At 41.6% G+C, this 19,723-nt stretch overlaps 1 long non-coding RNA gene across 8 annotated transcripts in view; it reads right to left on the bottom strand.

The window, feature by feature from the left end:
* Positions 1–559: 559 nt before the first annotated feature.
* Positions 560–19,723, bottom strand: part of LOC116082619 — a 214,574-nt gene continuing 195,410 nt past the window's right edge. For all 8 annotated transcript variants that reach the window (XR_004115366.1, XR_004115369.1, XR_004115370.1 and 5 more), the window contains 5 exons: positions 19,438–19,570; positions 8,357–8,484; positions 7,916–8,221; positions 6,376–6,466; positions 560–2,459 (listed from right to left, as the gene is read on the bottom strand). This is a non-coding gene — a long non-coding RNA (uncharacterized LOC116082619). The remainder of the gene's footprint in view (positions 2,460–6,375; positions 6,467–7,915; positions 8,222–8,356; positions 8,485–19,437; positions 19,571–19,723) is intronic.

Genomic DNA, 19,723 nt, shown 5'->3' with positions numbered 1-19,723 from the left:
TTTGGGAAGGACTTGGTAGGATGGTTCTCACTAGGGGTTTCCCATGCCCTGGTACTCACATGTCACTTAGACTGTGGTCATTCAAAAATGCCAAAGGCCTAAATAGCCAAGATGGCCATCACTGACTGGGAGCTAATCCAAGGTCATAGCTAGGTTAAGAATGGCTCTTCAGTACCACCCTCACCATACTCCCCTGGTGCTTCTACTCCAAGAACAAGGCAGGAGCTGCATGCAACAGTCACCAGTCTGCACATACTTTAAGAAAAAGACAGAACTCCTGTGTTCTAATAGGAAGCCCATAATGCCAAGCCATTCTATCTATAAAGTCAGGGGAGAATGATGCTCAGACTAACACTGCTCAAAGATACCTAGGAAGAGAGGAAGGGAGATTATCTAATCAGTATAAGGTTCATTCAGTCACCTACACAGCATCACCAAAGTACTCATCTCCAGACATTTCTTCATCTCTGGTCCCTGTGTTGAGAGCATATCCAGCACTCTTCAAAAAGTGGTCTCAAGGCCTATTTCAAAGGTTCTAAAGAAACATCACACTTCAAACTTGGTCAAAATGTTTTATTGAGCTTCATTACTTAGTCAAGCATCCAATGCTTAACAGCCTGGATTCTGTAGCTATTCCAACAATGTTACAATGGCTCCTTCATCACTAGGCTTGTGTTCTTGTGAAATGCTAACAGATTTAGTCTACAATAAGGTCAGTGTCTTAGACTTAGGGTATACAGATGACAACAAAGAAGAAGGGGGAACACTTTAGAGGATGGGCAGAGATTGCCTGTCTGAAAATTAACATTGAAATGCAGATCAGAATTTGGTGAGGACAAAAGCAGATGGTTATGCAGGAAACAATGTTCTAGAAAAGGGAGTTACTTCATGGAAAGACTGAGGCCAGAATGTACTCAGGGAATCTGTAACATAAGAAGGCCAGGTAGTGAGTGGAGTGAACAAGTAGGAAAGTGGCAGAAAAAATAAGCTACCATCCATGCAGGGGACACTGTATAAACCTAGAGATTTTATTCTACGTAAGATAGAATTTCAGAGGACACTTATGGCTGGAGAATCCCCCCATCTTTTGGTACTCACTTTGAAAGGATCCTGGTTGCTGAAGAAGGAAGGTAAGTCAGACAGAAGCAGGAAGGTTGGATAGGAGAGTGGTTTAAAGGCAAGGCCCCCTTTCTGGGGTGTTTCTGACAGAAAGGATAAGGAGTGAGTCAGAAGGATACACATTCAGCAGGAACTTTCCAAAAGTGAGGTTTGTTTGTTTATTTGGCAAAAGTTTGGGGTTTTTTTTTGTCTTTTTTTTTTTTTTTTAATGGGCACACATACTGGTTGGTTTTTTAATACCATGATCAAGAACTATTTTGAAATAATGCCTACTTGTTGGTCAACTTCAGGTGATCTCAGTGGCTAGCCATTGGGGTACCAGAATCCCAAATCACACCTGCTCCTTCACACATGCCTAGCAGCCCGGTCCCTCACTACACAGAAAGGGCTGAGAGCCCAAGCACTAACCTTCGTCTCATCCCTCTACTTCTGATGAGCAAGATGGGGAGGAGGTGCAAAAGAAAAGGCCACCAGATGGAAAGACCCTTTCAAAAATGAGCTTCAAAACTTCTAGAGCCTTCCAGAAGGTTTGCCCAGAGAGACTTGAGTCTATTTGCATGAATTGCTTTGGGTATTTTGGTCATCTACTGACACGATTTGGTGGTCACAGCCCCTTCTTTTTCACAAGCCAGCATTCTCCAAGAAGTCTTCTGTGTCAAAAAGAAACTATTAGTGTGAGTGTTTAGAGACAGAGCTTGGGGGTCATTTCATGCTCCATGAGCCCCAGCAGTGAAGGGGTCAAGATTCTGCTTAAAGACCACAGAGGCTTGAGGATGGATCAAGATGTAAAAGAAAGCCTGTAAACATGACTGCTTTCTTCTCATTCTATTTGGCAAGCCCTGTCACAGCCGCTTTCTGTGTGTCCGGCAGAGTTCCAATCTTTTTGTTAAGTATTTAGTCAGTTAATAAGATTGACAATCATGACTTCAATAGTGTCATTGTCTCTCATTCAGGGTTCAATTTACATTTATTGAGCATTACACAGATAGGCAAAGGAATTCATAGAGAAGCTAAGGGATTTATCTATGGTCCCATAGAATATTCTAGCTTGGAACCCTCCTCCCCCCCAGCTCTGGCTGCCCCTCGCTGTGCAGATAATCTGAATATCTATTAGAAATGCTTTCAGCTACAAGTAAGAGACTGCTCAACATAAAGGAATGTAAACAATCAGGAACTGTTTCACCAAACAAGAAATCTGGAGGTGGTCTCAGCCCTGGGATGATGATCCATCAACAATTCAGTCAAGGATCCAGCTTCTTCTCTTCTTCCATTCTGGTTTCTAGTTGCATGGCTTATCATCACCTCATAGGTTCAATGTGGCTGCTGTACCTCCAGGTACCCTATATATGGATCAAAAATCAAAATGAACCCCATTAATCACATATTTTTATACTCATTTCTTACTATGCTTATATTGAAACTACAAATGCATATTAAAATGTAAGAGGGCAGGTAAAGTTGATTGTTTCTAAGCTTAATGACTAAGTTTAAGCCCGGAAACCCACATAGTGGAAGGAGAGGATCAACTCCTGCAACTCTACACACATACCATGGCATGCACATGCCAATGCACACACAAACACACATAATTAATAAATGTAAAAAAAATTAATGTCCAAAAAAAGACCATCTTGAAACTTATGAACAAAAACAATGAATGATTAAATTTTTTTAAAAAATAGGCAAGAGAGATCTGACAGATAATTCACTGATGATATACAGAAGGCAAATAAAACATGAAAATCTGTTACCAAGGAAACACAACCGAAAACAATATGGAGACACCACTACACAACCCATCTAGCCCAAATCTAGATCATTAGCACCAGCAAACATTGGCAGGGACCTGGAACTACAGGAATCTCCTGTACCCAGCATGGACTTGAAAGTGTGGTCCAGCTCTCTCAGCCTTTCTAGCAGATGGTATTACAGGTCTCCATCATCAGACTGAGGAAACTTTTATTTTGTTGATTTGCTTCTAGGGTTAGACCTAGGGCTTCAAGAATGCTAGGTGAGTGCTATATCAGAGTTACATCCCTAGTATGCACCATAGAGACTCAATTAATTGCTAGTGGGAATAAACACTCATTTTGGATAAAAGTCTGTATGTCCGCCAGTGTTCCAAGCTTTTTGTAAGTATTTTGCCAGTTAATAAAATCGACAATCATGACTTTAATAGTGTCATCGTCCCTCCTTTAGAGTTCAATTTACATTTATTGAGTATTACACAGTTGAGCAAAGGAACTCATGGAGAAGCTAAGCAACTTATCTATGGTCCCATAGAGTATTCTAGCGTAGCACCCCAGAGTTCTGGCTGCCAACTAAACAATCTTTCCTAAGATTCAGAAACTAGCCTCCTTAGTATTTACAAAAACGAGCAGAAAATTTTAATCAACATAGATGTTTATTAGCTTCACTCCTTGAAGGTGGAGGATGGGTCAACCCTAGCTCATCTAGACTACAAAATATCAAGTGGCCCTTCTCAACTCATCAAAGGACATATTAAAGGAGTCATACGCAAAAAACCCTTCCCAGTGTACCCAATTGGTAGGAAGCAGAGAATGGAAAAAGTGTTCATAGCATCTGTATACAGAGAAATGTATGGGCTCATTACTATAGAAATCTGCTCAATCCATGGAACACACAGGAGTGGAGGCACACAGAACCCTCGGATAATACAGAGTTACAATTACTATGTACCTTTCCTTCCTCCTCAGTATGAACTCTCACTTATAACCACATCATCTACAGACTAAGGGCCAGAGTTTGCCTGACACACGGCAAGGCAAACCTTTCCTGAGAAGGAAACCCACCATAGGCATATGAAGAACTGCCAGTGACCCTTGTGGCCCTGAGCTACATGGAAGGGGAATACCCCATAGCTTAAGTTTCAGGATAGAAAAGCCTACCCATGAGTCATAGTGGTTTAGAATTTCCTCTGAACCATTCTTGTGGCTCTATGAAGGGCTTGGGATGTGTCATAAGGGCCTAGAACACCTGACAATTCTCTTGTGAAACAAGACCTCTTGAGCTTTCGTGGTCTCTCAAGTCTTGTCATAGACTCATGAGATGACCTATCAGCAAGTGAGGGGAGACTTGAAACAGGACGTGAAATATTCCCAGTGGGTGTGGTTTTAAATTTCTGATGTTATTTTGCCAGACATTTTACCCTTCACCATACCAGGCACATATGGGTCCGGTCTTTGAATCTTTACATTTGTGTGCTTAATATGGAGTGACGATGAAAGCCAGAAGTGGGAGAAAGACTTGAGAGGGCGACTAGCAGAGCACAGGCAATATGAAAGTAGAATGGGGGAACAGCAAGTATAGGAAGATTTAAGCAAAGGTGGGCTGGGACATGGGGGAATGAAGAGACAGGAGAGGTGAGAATTAATGGAAATAAGTGTATGCAGAAAACATATGGAAACCTACCACTTTGTAAGTCAATTCAAAATCCAGTTTAAAAAAATGACTGCTTTAAAAGCAATGAGTTGTTAAAAGCACCATGACAGATGTGAGCTCCATCACTATGTGCTGCTCGTTAAGGAAGCTCTTGACATTGCTACTGGCTGCTCACCAGAAGTAGTTAATACCATTGCTGAAGACATTACACACCTCAGTTATGGGATAAAGAGGAATCAAGCTGGAAGTGAGGTTAAACTTGCTTTCTGTTGGGTGTCTGTCATTGTGCTGTGAAAGGGTGCTCTGCTAGGTGCTGAGAAAGAAAAGGCAGGTCTTTTACCATCTGTGACCCCTAGGAATCTGCCCGATGACTAATCCAGTGGGAACCAACTACTCCCTGACTGCACTTGAAACCTGCTTCACAGAAGGTCCATAGCACTCAGGTCTTAGGCTACAGGAAATTCTACTACAGTTATTTTACTAAAGTGATATGGAGCCATGCATGTGCCCATACACACACACTAATAGGCAAATGGTATGCCTGGCCTTAATCAAAGAAATTTCTCTTTGCAATGAACTGTGGTAAATACAGAGATTCTTGGTTTCAGAGGGTACTGAGAATACATAATTGTTGAGTACTCAGTAGAACTACAATATTGCCCCCCCAAGGCTCAGAGAATGTCCCAGAAGATGGCATGAGAAGAATGTAAAGCCAGAAGATACAGAAAAAAGCTGTGAATGCTATTGTTCGGGCATGACATAGACATTGCAATCATGACTCACAGCTGCTATGGTTGCCTACTCTGGACCTTACAAAACTGGGCATATCATCAGTCAATCATGGACAGATGAGAGACTCCACGGACCATATCCTACCCTACTGAAATATTGGACACTGGTAGATGCCAGAAGAGCAGACATTGTATTCCATCATGTACATACAAGTGGGTCCACCAGGCTCCAGTGGATAGTTAGGAAATTTGTGGTTACACAGACAGAAAGACAGACTTGTTTCAACAGAGTGGGTTACTAGCCAAACAAAAGGACATAAATTTGAGAAAGGAGTTACAGGAAGGAAGGAGGGTGGTGACAAGGAGGGGAGACATATAAGGTAGGATAGAAATGAGAGTAACCAGAATAAAATGCAGGTTTGCCAAAACTAAACAAACCAAACAAAACTTCTTTATAAATGATGGCAAAATATTTGGAAAGAAGAGTAGAGTATAGAGGCACTCGGCTGGGGCTGAGAGTAGATGCTTGTGGCACTTGTGTCAGCTAAGTAGTGGGCTGGGGTAACTTTCCTCATTCCAATACATAGTGGAAGGACAGTTACTGACATATTCTGTGTGGGAACCCCAGTGACAATATAGAAGTTCGATTATTCTGCTTAATATTTTCAAAAGGTTCCTTGAGACCACTATACTGATGAAAATATGTGGTCTAGGGAGTGGAAGTTATCATAGGTTACTCACTTGCTATTCACTATCATAGAATACTTGGGGACAAATGTCCTAGATTTAGGACAAGTGATATTTGGTCTCTCTGGCAAGCCTCAGAAGTTTGCCTAATTCTGTGTGCTTTGGCATAACCCCCGAAGCAGCTGGCTGATTTTGATGAAATGTGGTGCGGCTACTATAAAATACACTGTGGCAAGCTGGTCAAGTTATAAAAAGGAAATAGAGTGACTAAAAAAACAGATAAAAAATTTTGTTTTGAGCAACTAGGGTAATACCTCAGTTGATAAACCCTTGCCATTACAAATGTAACAACTTAAGTTTGATCATCAGAAACCATGGGGATAGATAGATGGATAGATAAATAGATAGATAGATAGAGATATATGGTGGTACTTACTTTAATCCCGGGAGACCAAGACAAGAGAATCTCTGCAGCTTTCTGGCCAGCCAGCATAACCTAATTGGCAAATTCCAAGCCAATGGGAAACCTGTCACAAAACACACAAAATCAACAGTGCTTGAGAAATAGCACCTATGATTAGCATCTGGAGTCTCCATGCACGGCACACACATGCATGCATACCTACAAATATATAATTTGTTTTGGTTCGGATCAGAGATGGCAAGTTCAGTTAGCATGGTAATAGTTTGTAACAGCTAAAAAAAAAAAAAAAGAGGCTCCTATATGTCATCAGGCTTGACAGACTGCTTCATGGAAAACATATATAGCAAGCAATCTGTTCACAAGTAAGCAGTTCTCCATGAGGATGTATGCATAAACATAAAAGAAAGGTCTCCAAAGATGTGCTCCAGAATGGTGGCAAATTATTCCCTATGCAGAGATGAGGATGAGGTAGTGGTCAGGAAAGATGCATTAAAAGCACCTGCACCTTCTTGAAAAAGTTGTGGGTTTATTACTCTAAGATGAATGCAATCATTCAGTATTGATTAAAATAAAATACTGACTTTAAAAAGGAGAAAACAGAAGTCGTACTTTGAGGATTCATTCATCCATCTATCTATTCATCATGCAAGCTCCTACTCTGAGGTAGGAATGTGATGGTTGACAGTACAGTCCTGGTCCACAAGCTGAGGTCTAAACTTTTGGGGAAATAGAGTGTGTTGGGAAGCATGAGCTAGGCTACCTGTGTGTGACTCAAGAATTAAAGAGGATAGACTTAAGAATACAAAAAAAGTGATCTCAGGCCAAAGATGGCTCAGAGGGTAATATACTTGACTTCACACCTAATGACCTGAGCTGTATTCCAGAACCCACAGTAAAAGGAGCAAACCAACCCCAGAAAGCTATCTTTTGATCTTATCTGTATTGTGACATGTGAGTGCATGTGTGTGTGTGTATGTGTATATGCGTGTGTGTCTATGTGTGTGTATCTCACATGTATACACATATACTTGCATACACAAAAAAAAGATGAAAAAAAAAGTTTTTCCATTTCATGGGAAATCAAAACAGGGTCTCCACTAAACTCCATCATGGCTGCCATCTTGAAGTACCATAATTATGACCAACAGTTAGCAGAAGAACAAATTTGTGCAATTTGGAAGGAATTCCCATTGCCTTTGGCTTTAGTTAATTTACCAAGAGATACCATGATATAAAGGACAGTTTGCAGTTTCCAAACATTTGATCCTATAAAGAAGGGGTTTGCTTTCCTGCTTTGTACATATAGCATTGTGTTGTTGGTTGTTTTTAGTAGCATGTAAGGTCAGAGACACTAGGCTAGGCCAGGGATGGCCACCGTCAAAACTGCGGCTTTGATTTGAGTTTCTAAGATCAGCTCACAGGAACTCTGCAGTGTAAGAAAATGATGGCTATACACACTTCCAAATAGTAAAAAACATAAAACATTTGAACTGAATTGCCTAAAAGCTGAAATTGAGTGCAAATAATGCCTTGTAGCAATGGCTATAATTACCCTAATGGGATCCTTTGAAGATGGAGGCAGTTCAACAAGTGAGTTTAATTGAAAGTAAAATTTCCAGACTAATTTCCATCCAACGAAATTGAAAGAGAACAGCTCAGCCAATGACCGGAGCCTCATAGAAAGCTTTGAATATGGTGGGAGCTTCCTAGGCAGTGGAGGGAAAATGCCTTCTTCACTCTTCTCTGCATTTCTAGGCACCTTCCCAAGTTTCAGGAGCCTTCTATGTCTTCTGCAGAGCGTTCCATCCTCTTAGGGCCAAATTCACGTCTGGATCTATCACCCGCGCAAGTCTGTCTCCTACAGGGGAGAAAAAAAATGTCTGAAAAAGGAATCCAGGCTTAGAAGGTCAAGAGAAAAAAAAGACACTGGCCATCCAACACTTCATTTATTATCATCTCTGAGCACATTGCATTCTGACAGGTACATACTTACCTATCAGCTCTAGAGAACTCAGCTGTCTTATAGAATTGTCTCCAGTGTGAAGGCTTCCATCTTTGTTATTTATCATCTGCATGATATCTGCTGAGTTACTTGGCATCTCTTAAGTCAATGCTTCTCATCTGAAAAATTAAAACAGGAGTACTGTTATCACCTACATATTGCAGGATACTGAGGAAGTTGAGTTGTGTATACAATCACTTGATGCTCTAGAAAGTGTTAGACACTATGTGATGAGTGTTGAGTAGAGGGCCCAGGGTCTTCCTTGACACTCAGAATAAGCCTGTGAACCAGCAGCATCCTTGGAGCCTTGTACTTACAGAATCCAGCTTGGCACAGAATGAGGTTTTTTTTTGTTTGTTTGTTTGCTTTTTGTTTTTGTTTTTGTTTTTCCAAGACAGGGTTTCTCTGTGTAGCCCTGGCTATCCTGGAACTCACTCTGTAGACCAGGTTGGCCTCGAACTCAGAAATCTGCCTGCCTCTGCCTCCCAAGTGCTGGGATTAAAGACAAGTGCCACCACTGTCCGTCCGGGGGCACAGAGGTTTTTAATGGGTATTCCTGTGCCTGATATGAGTCTTCCCCCAGATATATGGTTCTGTATCAGGTGATCATCAGAAGTTAAGCAGGTCTTGGAGGCATTAATCTTCATGGTCAATGGCAGAGTTTGTGTGTGTGTGTGTGTGTGTGTGTGTAAAAGTATGGTGGAGAGTCAGTCCCTGGAATACTTAACTTCTTGAGAACCAGGGTCAACAGGATGCTTAAAAGCCCATAAAGTGGGAGAGGGTGGGGTGGCAGGCATGGGGAGGGGGGAGGCAACAGGGGTTTGTTTTTGTTTGTTTTTTTGTTTTTTGGAGGGGAAACTGGGAAAGGAGAAATTCGCATGTAAATAAAGAAAATATCTAAAATAAAAAAAAATGAAAAAAAAAAAAAAAAAGCCCATCTCTGGAACCAGGCGCTCTGGGGCTTAATTGTGGCTCTGATAATCAGAGCTGTATGGTATTTGGTAAGTTGATTCCTCTGAGACTTTCAGTTTCTCCCATTTTTTAAAAGATGGTAAAAAGCGTCTAATATTTGGATGTATTTTAAATCATTTACAGTATTAACCCACTGAGTACTTGAAACACACCACTATCATCTGTGGTGTACAAATAAAGCCAAGGGATATCTCTGTGAGGTTACTTGCTTAAAGCTACCCTGCTAATAAATGCCAGAAGTGAAATTCTTTTTAACTGGGCTTTGCCAAGCAAGCACTCTGCCCCTGAAGCAGATTCGCAGTCTGGAAGCAGGTTTCTTATTGGAATCTAGGTTTTGCCGTGACACGTACAGACTCTTAGAGGATTGTCTGGAGACTTCTATGAGAACATGGGAGTGAAACAGTCACCAAGCCACCTGGCAGAGAGCAAGTACTCAACAAATTTTAACAATTGGGTATCACTTAAAAATTAGTGGTTTTCCCCTTTGGTCAGACAGAAAATGCAAGGATTACCAGAGTATTCATGTGGTAGGTAGGAAGTGGAAGCAGCTACCTGCAGAGATCCTAGCCCCTGACAGGTGTTCCTCCCCACCTGCTGTGGCACAGAGCCAGAGTTGTGTGGTATTCTGCCCTTGAAACTTTATGTTGCATTCTCTCACTGGGAGCATGCAGAAAACTCAGCTTAAACAGCTACGGTGGGACAGGTCTTATGTCTGACTGGTATAAAGAAATTCTAAAGAACATCAGCTTTCTCAAATGAGCAAGACAGATCTAATCCCACATGGTAATGGGCAAGGACCCATTGACATCTCGCTTCTGAACTCTGAAAATGGTTAGTCATACAGATCTGAGGAAGATTGGTGGCACAGTGTGCATCTCAGAAGTTGGCCAGAGTGGACAACTGTTGTAGACTATTGGTTGCTGAGTATCCAGTCATCCTCTGACCAATTGTTCATTAAAATAGTCCCAGTTCTTTATAGGTTTAAGCCAGAGAGGGATAGTCATAAAAGTGAACCCTGGCATCCAGCATCCACAACAATCCCATCATGATGGGGACTGTTTGGTAGGACCCCCAGCACAAGCTACACAATAACACAGAATAGGCGAATTCTACAGTGACATTCTGGAAAGGTTGGTCTTCTCAATAAAAGGTAGTCTGCCTACTTGATATCTCTTTTCACTAGAGATTTTTTTCCTTTGGCAAGTAAGATGTGCAACACAAGAACCAACCCAACGTCCTGACATGATCATGGTGGTAAAAGCACATCTTATCATACCAGGTGCTGGTGGGGCCATAAGGGAAACAGAAACCACTGAGCATGGCTGATAGAAGTGTAAGTTAGTACAGTCATTTTGGAAAAGAGTATGACAACACTCATGAAATGAAAGGTGGCTGCAAGTTATGACTCATTCATCTCATTGTAGACTCTACACCAGAAAGATGCTCCCACAGCCCCCAGCTAAGGGATAGAGTGCTCATCATAAGACTAGACTCAGTCAGCCAGCATCCACTAACAGGGAATAGAAGAAGACAGGAGAAGAATGTTAGCCAAGGCCAATGGCAGATAAAGGTAGGTCACTCCTAAGAATCCAGGGTACCCAAAGCACTCAAACTAAATTACTATGGATTGAAATAGTTCATTGATTAGAACTTTGGTCCTCCCTGGGGTAAGGTTGAAAGATGGTGAGAAAGAACATTAAGAGGTAGGAAGAAGGATCAGAAAATGTCCTTATAATCATCTCACAACAGCTGGGGATGCCTGCTCTGATTCTGTACAAGACAGGACCTGTAGGCAGCTATTGATGGATGCAGTGGGGTCTCATGAGATCCACCTCTGGATTCTCAGGGAAGAGAATCAAATGACTACCTATTGGTCAACCAACAGCACATGATAGTTCCGTACCTGTGGTTACTCAGATGTCCAAGATAAAACTCAGGGTACCACAAAAGAAAACAGCAAAATCATAAACTTGGGGGAAGAACCTGTCAGGTGGGAGGAGAGTTCATGGGGATCGGAAGAAGATGAAAGAAGACGGAGTCACGGGCAATAAAAATGTATTATATACATGAACATGATTATCAACACAACAACAAAAAATCCTTTGAACAGATACACCCAGAGCTGTATCTCACAAGTGATTCTAAATCTAAGTCAACTTGACAACGAGGAAAAGGCTATAGTTCAGTATGTCCTGCATTGACTTACACATTGGTTTCCTCAAGTGATGGTTAGTTGGAAAGGCCAATTGCCCTAATTTAGTCATTGTACACAACTGTACCAAATCACATTTGAACTGTGTCAGCCATGGAGTAAAGAAGCCTGGCCTAGAAGGTGGAAGGCAGAGGGCTAGACTACAGAAGAAATGGAGATATGATTCTTAAACTAGCAGACCTAACTCCCTAACTAGCAGACCACCAAGCTAACCAACTCTGAAAACTTGTTTCTCAAGTGCCTACCAATGCTAAGTTACCATAGGAATAGATTGCCAAATCAAAGTCATTCCTGGAGTGTATAATCTAGTCAGGGAGTCAAGACTTCAGTAAGAGTAAAGTTAGGTAACTAAGGAAGGATGAAGTATAACACAATACAAGACTGTCAAAATTTAACCTAGTGTGGGTCCTACATGGTCTGCTAAGAGGAGATCAGGATCAAGAGAGCTTTTGGGGAGAGTCCTCTGAAAGCCATATGTCAAAGAGCTACAGGATGGAAAGTGAGTGGCAGCAGCCACAAATGATGGACGCCTTAGTGGAAACAGGGTTGGTTCTATGGATCAAAGCATCTGCTTGAAGCTGAAACATAAAATAACTGAATCCAGTGATAAGGGGTGTAAGAGTCTAGATGATGAAGACTCTGAAAGCCAGGCAGAAGATTCTGTTGTGGAAAACAGAGAAGTGAGCTGCATAAGTGAACTGAGAGCTAAGTGCGGGGAGACTGGGTTCCAGAAGAAACCAAGGTTTTCCCCCCACACCCTGACGACTGTTTATCAAATGTTTAAGCAGGAAAGGAGTCATGAGGAGCCAGAAAAGCCAGATGTTCCAGGTGACCGCTGCAGTCACCACCAATTCATTGTGCAGAGACAAGAAGGGACCTCATAATTCTCTCCCTGTCAGTGTAGGCTCAGGTATTTCTGCGTGCCAGCAAGCTTCCTGGATTATCACTTGCAAATTGAAGGCTGAAACCTATTGCCAATGAAAGGACAAGGAATAAAAGGACCAGGGGAGGCAATTTAGGATGACTGATGCATTATGGACATGCCCAATAAATGGAGGACCAAAAATCCAGCTGTGTTGTAGCTTCTAAGCAAGCATGACTCTGCTCCCATTCTAAAAGGACAAACACAGTTGCAAAACCATGACTCATAGTCTGTTGAACTCCACCTCCATCCTCCGAAAACAATGTTCACTTCCCACCTGAGGTCAAGTTCAAGATCCTGACTGGCAAGAAAAGTTTCCGACACAGCACTGGGCAATGTTTAAAGACTGAGCCAAACTGCCAGGAATCTGCACCAAGGGAGGAAATAACAAAGCGCCGCCGCCTAGATGTTTGCTGTCACCAGTCCCACCTTTGATCAGTGGCTGACAGACACTATCTCCATCACCTAGTTTTCTTTTGTATGAGACTGGGTCTCAGGTATCTCTAGCTGGCCTGAAGCTCATAATAATTTGTGAGCCCAAGGACTATGATCCTCCTCCTCTAGTGCTATACTACTAAGCATATACTATCATGCTCAGTTTTATGCATTGCTAGGGATCAAATTTTAGGCTACATATATGTGTATTAGTTAACTGGCCATCCTGTCAACTGACCAATATCCCTTGTCCCGAGAACAATGATGATTCATCCAGAGGCCATAGGTTTTGTCTAATCTTTTTATAAATCTGACAGATCAAATTGTATGTATCAAGAATGACACAAATGTTAAGAAGTGTATTATCTATGAAATGAGATCTAGCTAGTTTACATACCTGTTACCTCATATGGCTCTCGTGTTTGTGGAAAGAACACAACATCCATTCTCTAAGCATTTTTGCAAGACTCCAATATACTAAGAACTATAATTACCATATACCATAAGGCTCCTGAATTTATTCCTCTTATTGAATTTTGTGTCTTTTTTAAAAATATATATCTCACAGATTAGTCACTCTTCCAGTTTACCCCCTGGTAAACACCATTCTATATTCTACTTCTGTGAGACCAGCACTTTCATAATAATTTGTGAGTAAAAAGACATGATATTTGTCTTTCTGTACCTGGTTACACACACACACACACACATACACACACACACACGGTTGGGGGGGGGGGGGTCATGAGCATATGCTTTTAGTCTCTGTAGAGGTTATAGATGCCAGTAACCAGAACCTGTACTACTTGCTAAATGGTGTTTTCCAAGGTAGGTGGGCAGCAGACTCAAGGAGGGAAAGGGAATGAACTGACAGATGTGTCCAGGGTGGTGCCAGGAGTGTTCTGACATACGTCTCATATGTAAGTATACTGGGGATAGGGAGGTCTGCTGTCCCATTCATCCAATGAAGGAAACCAAGACAAAGAGAAGATGTACCATTTGCCCAGATCCTAGGATATCAAGGCCCAGGATTTACCTCCAGAAACCCATGTAAAGAGATCATAGAATACACCAGCTCTGAGTACAGAGCATAGAGAGGGAAATAGAAATCTAGCATAGACAGAAGAGCAAAGAAAACTGAACTTGAGGTCAGAGAGAACAAACCAAATAATTTCTTAATAATCAAATTCATAAGCAGTATGTGAGTGATCTCTTGGGGGGAAGAAATCAGCTATAAGTGAAAAATGAAGATACAAAAACAAACAAAAAAATAAATGTGCAGTACTTCATGTCAGCAAACTATATTATGGTACATAATACACTGATAGTTTTTTCTAGTCAAATACATTTTTTTCTAGCCTATAAATGACAGAACTAATGCAATTCTATCCAAAATTGTATAATGCTTATTTTCTTTTAACTTGCATAATTAGAAGTGATTGCTCAGTCCTAATCTCTGAAATTTTTTACATATTCTAAGAAACCTACCATTTCTATTGTGGTTGTTTCTTGCTGTCTATTTCTCTGCTATATATACAATTAGAGCTATTGTAGTCTGTGGGCGTTACCTCTTCAGTTACTTTAGAAAACACATGGGCAAAACAGAATTGGTCTTCTTATCCTCCAAGATGAAGATGAAGAACCTGTTGTATATTCAGTAATAGAAAATGATGAAAAATGTTTTTAAGCTTTGTTCCAAAGGAAATGCAGCTGGACTTTAAGAAGGCCCCTTTCCTACTGCAGGGGCCTGCTCTCCAGTGCCCCATGACTTCTGCCAGGCAGCCCCTTGCTCACAGAGTGGAAAACAGCCTCTTTTGCTCCCCACTGGTGTTATTAAGGTTCCTATGGAGACATGGCTAATCATGCCAATTAAGAGCCTGTTTACACTTGGCCTTCACTGCCAGGCACAGGCCCTGTGTCTATGGAAAAGTAGGTAGATAAGCAACCAGTTGTGTCTCAAGATGACTAAATGCATGCACATCACCCCATAACTTTTCTCCTTCAGTATTAAGTTTATATTCAGTGAAATATGCAATTGAATTTGCCATATATTTACCAAAATGCATCAAACAACAATACAGAATATTCTCTACTTAGAAAGCAGTTTGTTCTTTTCCTAGTTTATCTTCCCTTCCCCAAAGAGGCAACCACTATACCTGTTTCTAGTTTCATTTAGTAACTTGGCGTGAGTTAAAACTTCATACAAAATAGAAGCATGTTGTATGTTGGAGATGCGCAGGAATAAGGAATGGGAGTAGACAGTTCGAGAGAGACAGTGAAGTACCAAAGGCACTCTGAAAAAGCCTGACAGATCCCCAAAAGGTCATGCAGAGACACACCCAGCAGCCCAAGAAGATTGCCCTCTTAGGTATGTGTGTACTGTGATAAACGAAAACAGAAGTCCATGCCTAAGAACCTCCAGAGTAGTACATTATAAAACAAGATGTAGTCACAAAACGGAACCTTCCCACATCATATACAAAATGACTAAAGTCAAGGTACTTGAATGAGCACTGCAAAGCTATGCTAAGTGAGGGGCCAGTGGGATTTATAGAAAATGACTCCAGTAGCCCAGTCCACGGCAACAGAAAGCACCCTGATGAGGGCTGGTGAATAGGAAAGACAGAGGCACAGGAACTTGGTAGCTAAAGGGCCCAGACATTCTTTTTGAGGAAATGAATGTTTTAGGATTGGTAAATTCCATGGTTTGTGATGTCTATCTAAATAAAGCTGTTTGAAAAGCACATGTTTAGAATCCACCCATGTGGAGACAGTGGTAATAGGTGGAGAAGCCATAGTAGTGCCCTTGCAGAGGAAATTTAATGGGACAATTGCTTGGGACTGTGGCCTAAGAACTCCATGTCCCCAGGGAACTGAGCTGGCGTCCAGTAAGGCCTCTTTCCCATGAGAAGGCTCTGGGGTTTGTTGTCTTTCCCAGGGGGCCCTTCCCTTTCTCCAGAGTCAGCTAGTCCTGTCCTATGGTCCCCTGTTCTCAGTTGGCTTCCTTTGTAAGGACAAACTGTGGCCCTCTGTTTAGCAGACTATCCTATAGAATGGGGAGGTAGGAAGAGTCCATCAGAGAGGAAGATCAGGAACTCTCTGGGACAGACAGTTTTGTGCCGTTGGTAGTGATATTATTTTGTCCTGTTTTGAGACAGGGTCTCATATATTGCAGGCTGACCTTAATTTCCCCATGTAGCAGAGGATGACCTTGAACTTCTAATACTCCTAAATCTACCTCCTGAATATTGAGAATATTTGATTTATGTCTGGTTTATTTGGTACTGGGGCTCAAACCCAGAACTTTACTATGCTAGGTAAACACTCTATCAACTGTGCTACATGCATAGCCCCAAGAGGGCAAGAGGTCTAAATTTAGATTCTCCCAGTCACTAATGAAATACTTCATCAAAAGACCAATGTCCTGACCTATGGTTCAAAGATCTAAAACCCAGCCCTGGGAATGTACCCAGGGATACCATTTCTATGGTGTATGATATTAGTCAATATCTTACCTTCCCTGGGCCTCACTGATCTGTGTACTAAAGATTATGTTAACAACCACATGCTACAGAAGTGGTTAAGTTTATATGGGCAGATTTTTTTTTAATAATAGGGGCTTAGAGTATTTGGGGCATCCATTTGGTCACTTATGTTATATGGCAGCCAACAGATTTTTTTAAAAAAGTCAAAGTGCATTCCAATAGTTCATTATTTATAGATATTGAATTTCCTATCTCCATTTCATGTAATTTCTATGAATCAAAATACTATCCTTTTGATATTTTCTTTTTTTATGTGTATAAATGCCTACAGCATCTTTTTTTTAGTTGGATATTTTCTTTATTTACATTTCAAATGTTATCCTGTTTCCTGGTTTCCCTCCCTCCCAGAAACACCCTATCACATCCTCCTTCCCCCTGCTTCTGTGAGGGTGTTCCTCCACATACCCACTCACTCCCACCTCCGGCCCTCGATTCCCCTACACTGGGGCATCTAACAAGCCTTCATAGGATTAAGGTTTTGATCCATGATTTAAATATGTAAGCTTCGTGTGATGGATCATACCTGTAACCCTAGCATTCAGGAAGACTAGAGCATCCAGGCCACCCTAGGCTACCCAGGGGATTTGAGGCCAGCTTGAAATGTATAAAACCTTGTCTCAAAAAATAAACAAATAAATACTAAATAGATAAATAAATAAACTTCTTCAAGGGTTGGACAAATCAGGTGACTGGCAGTTCAGAGCTTACAGTACCTGGCTCACAGGAAATGCTATTCCCTCTAACTACTGAGCAATCACTGTATGAGGAATTTTGTGATATATACTCCTCATATTTCACACACTTCATCTTGTGGGGCATCTAAGAGCAATCTAACGATTGCTCATCACAGTGGGAAGGGGTTCAATCATCCTAAAGGAATGAAGAGACACTCAGAGAAATCTGAAGGGTTTTGCCACGTCAGGTTTTTCATGGGTAAAACTGAGGCCTAGGGAACCTATGGTAATGTAACAGTGTAAACACACATGGCAAAGTTAAAAGTATTTATTCTGTACTTAGTAAAGGGCCTATTTAGGAACTACCAACATATTACATAGATGAGATAGATAGATAGACAAATGATAGACTCATATACTCATACAGTTAATTAGTTATCTCTAAGTGATACGTATTTTTAGCTTTCCCTGAGAAGTGCTTATTTTTTTATACAAAAAGGTAAACCTGCTATAAAGGCATTCAGTGTAAAGAGGCAAGGCACTCTTGTTGGCCGTTTGTTACCATGATAAACCATGACCCAAGCAACTTATAAGAGGAGAAGATTTGTTTCTTCCTCTTACAGGTACAGTCCATCATCAAGGGAAGCCAAGGCAGGGATCGAAAGCAGAACCATGGAGGAATGCTGCTTACTGCCTCACTCTTGGGCTCATGCTCACCTGGCTTTCCTATACAACTCAGGCCACCCTACCCAGGGCTGCTGCTGCCCTCCCACATCAATCACTGATCAAGACAGGCTCTCTTGTTTTGAGATTGCCACAGGCTGGTCTAATACAGTCTCCTCTTTCAAGGTAGATATATATCATAACAAGCACAAATGCTTAGATTTGATGAGTTGGAGATTGCTACTTATTAATTTGTCTGGTGCATCTTTTTGAAAGAACCATTGCAAAATCTGGGACCACATTACACGCTGGAGAATCCTGAGAGATGGGGACAGAGACATTCTTATTTTAGAAGGAAGGATCATTAGGCCAAGTCACCATCCACCCGAGAGTACAAATGTCCCATTAATATGCTACTTGCATAGGGGACCACCAGATCACAAGGAGCTATGCAGTCTTGGCCCATGACTTGATTGAGGGTTAGGCTTCTGTACCCTCATGTAATGAGCTGCTAAACAGAAGGATTTCTGGCATCCTTGTGGAGTCTGGGAATTTGATTTGCAGTTGGGCAGACGATTTTTCTTTATATGCAAGGGAGGGGGATGGATAACCTGTGTGGGAACTGAGAAGCTATGCTTGAGTTCAGAAAACATCTTGCCAACAGTATCCTTCCCCATACACCAGATGGGAAGACTTAGTATCTAGATTGGAACCCCTTTCTGAAGAAAGAACGACAGGAAGGAATTTTAATCCTGGCGGATGCTAAAATGCATGGTAGAAAACATGTTTACAAAATGGAACATGGTACAGAGGAAGAGAGTAAGCTGCAGTCCTCCATGCCTTGTAGGGAGAACACATGCCTTTTCACCTGTCTCTGAATGCAGACTGTGCGCAGGCAGCTCATGACTTTCTGACTCTTGTTTGTAACCCCAAGGTTGAACTGTACATTTTAAATTGGATACAATTTCTCTGCAGGACTTGTTCACACACATTAAAGAGAAGTCTTTAGGGCCTCTTTGGCTTTATACTTCCGGCCTCGAGCAGTGGAAAGGTAAGGTGCTGGGGTGGTGGCAGAGTGTTGGTCCAGCTCTGTGCCCTTTGGAAAGTTCTTTGTTGTCTCCTGGCTTTGGAATCAATAATATCCCTTTGCAGCTGCAGGAACAGCAGTAGACAATCTGCTCAATAGGCAGGGGAAGGCCAAGGGGAACTTACAAAGAATTCAGAAGCTGTGTCATGGGGGAAGAGGCTCATTATGAACAGAGGAGCTTTGGTGGTCTGATTACTATTAGCTAGGAAGATGTTTGACTCTTACAGAGATGAAGGAAAGCAGGTGTGACTGACCAAACAGGAAATGTCGGCATGCTGCACCCAGAAAACTCATGCCTGCACATAGATAGAGCATGTTTGGTTTTCCAAGAGGAGAAATGAATAGGTGGAAGGACAGAGGTCACAGACTTCCAGGAGAGAAGCAGCATGGCATGAATTTCCAGGAAAACACCCTTGAACTGTGGATGGAGTATTAGCTTCGAAATCTGATTTCAGGTGTAAAGGGCCTTAGAGTACACACAGGAGGAATTTGTACGGTATCAAGATGTGATGTAGTTCAGGTGCTTCCCAAAGGCAGGCCTGCGAGTCTCGCGTGTGGTTACCGGGTGGTGGGTAGTCTCAGGAAATCACCATTCAAGACTCCACTGAGCACTGTCTTTCAGCACCAGCTTGAAATTTTTCTTAAAGAACGCCAGGATGATCTCACAGAAAGGCAGGCGGGGACTTCTCTTCAGACTGTGAGCGTACCATAAACAGAGAAATACCCTTATGAATTATACAGTAAATAAAATGCATATGCATGTATGATACATATATACCTCTCTATATACTAAATGGTTATATGTAGATACACATATATACATACATACACATACACACACACACACA

This window comes from Mastomys coucha, unplaced genomic scaffold, assembly GCF_008632895.1.
Source record: "Mastomys coucha isolate ucsf_1 unplaced genomic scaffold, UCSF_Mcou_1 pScaffold7, whole genome shotgun sequence".
Classification (NCBI taxonomy): domain Eukaryota; kingdom Metazoa; phylum Chordata; class Mammalia; order Rodentia; family Muridae; genus Mastomys; species Mastomys coucha.
The sequence above is the reverse complement of the archived record's forward strand: the minus strand, read 5'-3'. Positions and strand labels throughout refer to the sequence as shown.